This window comes from Lolium rigidum, chromosome 4 (assembly GCF_022539505.1).
Source record: "Lolium rigidum isolate FL_2022 chromosome 4, APGP_CSIRO_Lrig_0.1, whole genome shotgun sequence".
Taxonomy (NCBI): domain Eukaryota; kingdom Viridiplantae; phylum Streptophyta; class Magnoliopsida; order Poales; family Poaceae; genus Lolium; species Lolium rigidum.
In genome coordinates this window covers 251,008,653-251,017,156 of record NC_061511.1, presented here as the reverse complement: position 1 = coordinate 251,017,156, position 8,504 = coordinate 251,008,653, and positions in this window count along the sequence as shown.

The window sequence follows — 8,504 nt, the reverse complement described above, 5'->3', positions numbered from 1 at the left end:
GGGCCACCAACTTGGGAGGAGGGAGGGGAAGGAAACTTTTCTTCCACCCTTTGGCCACACCCCTCAACCTGGAGGGGGGGCAAGTTGGTCGTCCCCCATCATGTATACGGAAGGGAAAGTGGCTAGGGGCACTTCAAATCTAGCCGCCATAGCTCTTGATGCATCTCTTCTTCCTCCTCCCTCCTGTGCTTATGTGAAGCCTTACCCGTGGAGGTTTCCACCATAGCCACCACCGTCGCCAAGTTTTTGGCATCTAGATCCCATCTACTCTCCATCTATACTTTATGGATCAAGAAGGATGAGACGCTGTTCTGTTGCACGTGTGCATAACTCGGAGGCGTCACTCATTGTGGCATTGATCGGATTGGATCGCGGATGAGAACATCTACATCAACCGTGATATTGACGTTTCCTCTTAGCGGTTCTACAAGGGTATGTGGATCTGATCTTACTCATTTGCTTGCATCTTCTTAGATTAGATCTTGGCTCTTCCTAGATTAAATCTTGGTTTTATTTGCATCTTGTATGAGTTTTTGTAGTCTATGTTGTGAATATCATCACAATCATGTTGTGCATGATAACATAGGCGGACATCACCTCGCACATGGTCTGAAGGCTCTATGTTCGAGCAGGGTGCCGAACAATAATATCCCAATGAGCTTAGAAGACTCCACATGCACATATTTACTAGTATCCTATTTCTTTTTTAGCAAATCTTGAATGTTTCTCAACGGTATTTTTTCTAAATGGGAGCATCGCCCCGGCCTCTGCATCGAAATGACACACACAACCTTTATTTCATTGCAATGTTTAAAATATCAGTTTTACAACTCAAGGATCACTGAAAGTAGCTGCAAAAATCAGCCACCTAAACAAAGAACATAAATGGCATCTATGCATCTTCTATGCGCTTAGAATGTTGCCAGCCACCCTGCCTGAAGATAGCTCGAACAATCGCCATCATTCGATTGCAGTCAGTATCCATAGGTCCCCGCTGTTCCACAGGAAGAAGGTAAGACCACATGTGGATAACCTGTAATTTTTTTTTGGTTTTTCCCCTCTGTTAAACACAACATCGTTTTGATAATTCCATATTGCCCAAACTAAAGCACAAACTCCCACGCGAATTCGAGCATTTATTTTCTTATCGACCTCATAAGCCAATTCCCAAACATATTTGTTACATTAGCTGGAGGAGAGATTTTAAAATTAAAGTGAACTACTCTCCAAACTAGACGAGCAAAAGGGCATAAAAATAAATAGGTGGTCAATAGTTTCATGAGAACCACAAAACACACACTTAGTACACCCATTCCATCGTCTTTTTGCAAGCTTATCTTTAGTAAGAAACACTTTTCTAAAGAGAAACCACATAAAAATCTTTATTTTCAGCGGTACCTTAATTCCCCACATATTTTTTTAAAAGACCGTATGCCCATTCATAAAATCAGCATAGTCGCCACTTAAAACTATCTAGTTCATCCATAAGTTACTCCCATTAGTCTTCGGACAAGGCCTATCCATGTTTCCCATTTATCATCTGTTAGAACACATGTGTATCCTATATTCAACGGTCTGTTACTTAAGACATCTCCAACTAAGACGTGGCGCTGGATTGTCATGACCAATGTAGCCCAAGGTGGATAGAAGCCATCAACTAGACCAATGTACCTTTTATCATAGTGGTATCCATTAACCTCAAACTGAACATTCGGGGACTTGCCTTCAGCAAGCTTATCGAACACTAGAGAGCATTGCAACACGTTGATGTAATTATGTAAACCAGCCGTCCTGAACAAAGAATATCCCTTGTATTGCCCATGTAAACCAATTAGATATTTTTTCCACTGCCAATGCATGCAATCTATGTTTCCAAGCATCCTAGGGAACCCTCCAAAAGTGTTGATTGACAACAGATGGGTTGCATCCACAACATTGGTTCTATCAAATATTCCTCACCGAACACAACAACCATTGCGCTGCAGAATCTATACATTAAGTCTAGGCAGGTGTACACACTCAGCCGCACATACTCATCCACTAGATCACTGACAATGCCATATGCAAGCAATCTAATCGCTGATGTGCATTCTGATAACAGAAGTGCACCTGTCCAATTATCTCCTTCTTTGCAAATGAAGGAGTCGCCGTTACTCTTGACTCCTTCCATGAGTTGACGGAACAATGATCTTCACATCCAAAACCGGCGGCGGAACTATGTCGTAGTGTACAGTGGTTTGAGGTGGTGGAAATAGTCGTGAAGAGCTACACATGGCTGATTTCTCTTTTTGGTCCAAAGCCCTGACATGTCCCTTGATGGAGCCATGGTACTCCGGAATTTGCGCGACATTGTGCTCATGAATGAGCAACGCGGTGATGAAGGTCCTCCAGCACGGCAAGACCACCCGACCTTGCCTGGCAACCGGATTCGGCCGCATCGCTGCGGTGGCGGTAGATACGAAGGCAAATTGGCAATCGTTGACCGACGGTGGGACACCGACTGATGTGCCAGGTGGAGGGCAATGGAGGACACGAGCCACGTTTGCGCTATGTCCGCACACACCAAATGTTGGCCTAGGGTCTAGCCAGATAGCCACGCAAACATCCACCCAATGGATCGCTGAGAACTAGCTTCGTGCTCAGTTAAGTTTTACATCGTCGGATTTACTTCATGATTCGTGCTAGCCATCAATTGCAACATGAGTTGCAACTAAGATTTGATGACAGTCTGAGAACGACTAAGAAATAGTCACTCCCTTCATTTTATCTGCGACGATTTTTTTGAAGACTCCCGGATCAAATGGGGAGGTAGCGTTGGAGATGGCCTGAGTTCGTCGTTTTAGGAGGCGTTCGGCCATGTAAACTGAAATGCAGGTTCCCTGCCGTCGTGAACAAACATGCTGTTTAGCTACGTGGGCATGCAGTTAAAGATTGTAGTATCACACGATGCCTGCATGCATTTATCAGCAACGTAGTGCTTGATTGATTACAGTTTTCTGTCCTTTTCGGCCCCAAAAGGCCAAAAGCTAGGCAGGCGAACCGCGACGCGCGTGCAGTCGCTGTTACCACGAAGATGCGATAGTAGATCTCTAAAACGAACGGTAACAAACATGAGAGGTTATTATGAGCAGAGGACTCGATCGTCTCCAGTCTCTCGAGTACTTAGCGCAACATGGAGCACCGCGCTGTTGGCACTTGGAAGGGGCAGCTGGGCCAAAAGCGGTTTAGGACTACTGCTGAACCTCTAGTGCCACTCACCTCTAATCATGGCTCTGGTCCTCTATACAAGCTGCTCTGAGATGCCACTGTTATCTCTGAAAAATCTGCATGTAAATAATAAGATTTGCAGCTCAGGTTGTTTCTATGAGGTTAAAGGCAGTCGTTCTGCTGTCCGATTAGATATAAAAAAGTTACATAGGTTTTTTAAGCACGGCATTACAAGGTTACTACAAGTCAGGAGTTAGTTTTCGCTGGCTCATATAGTCATATGGCATTGAAATTGTTCCTGTGAAATCTCCGCAAAAATTCAATCATAATTGAAATCCATGAACAAACGGGCCATGCATAAATGGTTCCTGCTGTGGAGCTAGGCACAACTTGAGTGCAGAAACAGGTACGGCGATCCAGGGATTGCTTGGCATCAAAGGCTATTTCTGTTCTCCATTAAACCGATAAAAGATCGGAGGCCGATGCTGCCTGGGGAGGCTTCCCATTCGTTATGAGCAAATGCAGCTGCTTTGCTCATGGATTTCAGTTATGATGATGGTTCAAGATGCAAACTCGTGGTCCTGCGGCTCCATTAACGGTGAAAGGAGTGGCGTATCGGGCGAAGCTTCTTTGCTGTGCGTCCTATCGATCTGTACGCTGTCCATTTATCGGTTTGCTCCCTCGATCGGGAGGACCCCAAACCACGCCCACGGGGTAGGTGCTGCCATGGCGGTGTATGCATGATTCACCAGCAGTCCAGCATCATGTATACTACCACAGTCTACACTCCACTTACTTTGCATAGTTGATTGATCGAGCTCGTAGACAGTAAAACCTTGTACACTGTATGCATCTCGATCGATGTAGGACGCGTTTACCATTATAGATTAGATGTAGGATATCGGCACCCAAGATTTGCGTCCTTTTCGGCTGCAAAAAGTACCCAAGATGAGACAAGTAATTATGGGCACAAGGACTCAATCGTCTCTAGCTAGTAGTGCTGCGCTACTTGCAAGCTAGTGGAACATGGAGGTCGCACGCACAGTTGGAACCTGGAAGGAGGAGCCGTGCCAAAAGTGGCGACCTGGCATGATAGCTACGAGTGGTTGCTTCAAAACTTTAGTATGAGTATTATTACACTACTGCAGACTGCAGTGCCACTTACCTTCAGACTAGAGTCCAATACAAACTGCAGTGGCAGTGTCATATCTGAACACCTAGGTGTATTATGGACCCGTCTGCAGATCAGGAGTTCTATGACTTCTATCTGATGATTCGTATGGCATTGAACTTGAGAAAGTTCTGCAAAAAGAATATACGTTCCAAATTGATCATGAACGGTTTATCTCTTTGGGCTATGCTAAAAGAAGTTGTTCTCCGCGAGGAGGTGATGGATGAGATCTCTTGGAACCTCACCAACAATGGGCTATATATACTCCTCCAAATCCTCCTATAAGGCACAATTCTTTGGGGTTATTTTGTCCCCGGTTAGCTACTCAGTGTGGAAAATTTGGGCTCCGCCTAAGATCAAGTTTTTTGTTTAGCTTCTTGTTCGAAATAGGTTGTGGACTAGTGACCGCTTGGACAAGCGGGGTTGGACTAATTGCGGAATTTGCCCCCTTTGCAATAGGGTCTTCGAGTTGATGGATCATCTTTTTGTCAATTGCCGGTATACCATTCGCCTTTGGGGGCTCATCAAGTCTTGGTTCAGCCTCCATCTTCTTGGTCTCCAAGCTTGGTGAACCATGTCTACGCTCTCTTGGTGGGGCGTGATGAACCAACAAAAGGCTTTGGCATCTATCACCCTCATCGTCTCTTGGGAGATTTGGAACGAAAGGAACGCTAGGGTTTTCAAGGACAAGCACGCCCCACCGACGGTTCTTCTAGATAGAATTAAGAATCAAGCTAACTTGTGGTCCCTTGCGAGCACGAAATGTTTGAGTTCTTTGATGCCGCGAGAGTAGACCTTTCATTTGTTGTTGCGCTCTTTAAGCTTCTTTCATGTAAACTATACCTTAATTAAGGAAATTGGGCAAAGCTTTTGCCCTTCTTTCAAAATAAAAGTGTGTTCTCCAATTAAACTAACAAAGAACCCATCCTGATGCGACTACAACCTCGAGTACCAGTGCAAGTGCTATCCTAATGTACTTCATGATGGTTTGGCGACAACAACTGCACTGCCTACTCTATACTCCATCAGTCCCAAATTATTGTTACATATAACTAGCAATGTGGCCCTCGCAAATGCGAGGGCATCAACTTTAGCATGTTGAGAAGAAGTTATAATATCAATGTCATCACATTATTTGAAATGAATCAATACAGTTTTATGACTATGACTCGTTTAGAGATATACCAAAATGTGACAGATATGAGTATAATAATTAGTTGTTTGTTCAAACATCCATGTGTTTTTGTTTTGTAAGTGATATTATTATCTCAATACATAGAAATATAGTTATTATGTGATGCTAGATTTTTCTGTGAGGGTAATTAATTCATACTCATACATTTTCTTCGTGAACTAAAAGGAGAATAATCATCCTTGTTGATAGGTAGGCCAAATTAAACCGTTAGAATTGTTACATTGTTCCATATTTGTTCAGCACATTATATGATTAGTTTCAAGAAGTTTGACATTTTAAATATTTATTAGTCTCCACAATAATGTTTTCACCATTTATTATATTATCATATTCAAAAATTAATGATAAATAGAGAAATAGTAATATTATTTTCGAGAAATACTTTTGTACTTACACGCATTTCTTCTATCCAATATTTCCATTAACATATTTATACCACGGTAGTCAAAGATAGCGAAGTACCACTTCAAGTTTATTGAACCCCAATTATTTTGGTACATTATTGTTTGATCTTTTTTTATTTAAATCTATCCATGTTACATAGATCTTTGATGTAGTGGTTCTACAAACTCGATCGCATGTATTTGATATTAGCATGACGTGGCTTGTATTGGATAGTCTTAAGCTTTTAATCAATCATCGATTTAATTATGCGATTGGAACTACGTCTGCTCTTAAGTTGACTGAATCCTAGGTATGCATTGTATTTCTGATTGATTTCATAATTTGTCAAGTTGATGATAGAGTGTTTGCACAGTCTATCTTGCCAGGATCGTACCTCTAGAATCACGTGCACCCGACTAACTTAGGTCCTACTCTCGGAAGTCATCAATCATATTTTTAAAAACATCAAGGTTAATAGTTCCTCCGATTCATATTTTTTATGCTAATATAGAGGTATCTAGAATCATTTAGTTGTAGATACATCCATTTTAGCATAAAGTAATATATATCGGAGGGAGTAAAACTCTTACAAATTAGGTTTTCTCCAATTTTATATGTATTCATTGATGTAGATATATACATACTTCATCCGTTCACTATTATAAGATGTTTCAGCCTTTTCTAAATTAATGTACATAGAAGCGCTTCAAGGTGTAGGTTCATTCATTTTGGTATGTATCTAGTATAGAATAAAATGTGTATACGGCCTTATAATAGTGAACGATAGAGTGTCTGAACAGTCTGTCTTTCGAGGATTGTGCATGTGGAATCATCATGCATCTGACGATTTAGGTCCTACTCTTGCAAGTTAATCACATTTTCAAAACCAGCAAGATTAACAAAACTCTTACAAATTATGTTTTTTCGTTATTTATATTTATTCGGTGATGTAGATATATACTTACTTCTCACTATTATAAGATGTTTTAGTTTTTTTTAAATGAATATATCTATAGGCACTTCGGTGTGTAGGTGCATTCATTTTTTGTATGTCTCTTAGTCTAGAATGAAATGTCTACATGGTCTTATAATAGTGAACGGAGAGAGCATGTATAAATCCGTCTAATTTTTAAGATCCCCTTATAAAACTATGTCTCGCCGGTCTGTCAATAAAACTCGTGTATGTTGTAACACGCATCCATGAATAGGCTAATTTTCCCCTTTGCCGCGGTTGTTTGGGCTGTCGCGTTTCAGCACCTCGGTTGGCAGCCCACCATACCAACACCGGCATCGTCACTCCGGGATTGGTGACCTGACGCTGAGTGCGCTGCTCCGCACAGGCAGCCGCAAGGTCTTCAACTCATTGGTGTTGCTGGTCATTCGTTCACTCCGGCCACACAGGCACCGGCAAGGTCTTCAACTCATTGGTGTTGCTGGTCATTCGTTCGCTCCGGTTGGAGAGAAATGGTCGAGTGTTCGACGCCCGCACCAGACCGGTCTTCGAGGTTTCCCGTGGCATTCTGGAGGATGGACAACTTAGGGAGCTTGTAGGCGTGGGTTGGTGCGAGGATAGTCCTGCTCTCTCTGGTGGTGTGTGTGGGGTGTGGCAGGCGCTCTCGCGCCGTCGACCACCTGCTTAACGGAATGACGCGCAGATCTCCTACAGGTTCTTAAAAAAAGTTAATTTCATCTTCGATCAGTTTTGAGTTGGCTTCTCGTATATATGATTTTATTTTGGTCAATATGATTTTAAGTTAGCTCTGGGTCAGCAACGTACCAAGCTAGTTGATCAATTTTGTGATAGCTAGCTAGCTAGTCTGGAGTGATCAATCTATACGGTACTTTAGGTGGAAGCTTTTTTTAACTTTCTTTATATATCATGCATGGAGATGGATCAATGCCTCGGCGTGAGATTTTTTTGTTAGAATATTTCCGTGAGTTCCGGCAACTTGACTGATCATGTCACGTCTAATGTGTTACGTAGTCTATAATTTTAATTAAATCATAGCCACAGGTTATAAATCTAACAATCTAAATAAGTTAAATGATGTGGATTAACGTGGTGCCTCTATTTTAAACCTCTGTATTGTGCTTTTAGTATATAATAGATAGATAGATAGATTTCTAGTCATAGTTTAAGAAATAAGGTTTAACTAAATATATATACGAAAAATATAAACACATATGCAATATAAACTTATATTAGAAGAACCATCATGAAATATATTTTCATGATGTATGCATCAGATATTGCAAGGTTTATTTATCTTTATATAGTTAGGCCATATAAAGTGTAACTACAATTGAAAAATGGCTCGTGCTTAGACCCCTCAATGCTGAAATGTTTCACTAAGTGAAATACAAGAACAGCAGAAATTAAATGATATATGTTTAGAACTAGAGGTAGGATGCATGAGACTAAACAATACATACGAAGAACTTTACACTGTTTTGAGGTTTGAAGGTCTATGACGGATCCAGGAACCAATGGCGTATGAGGAGAAACTTCTCCGCTGTGTGTGTGTTCTCATTGTCGATGTGTACACT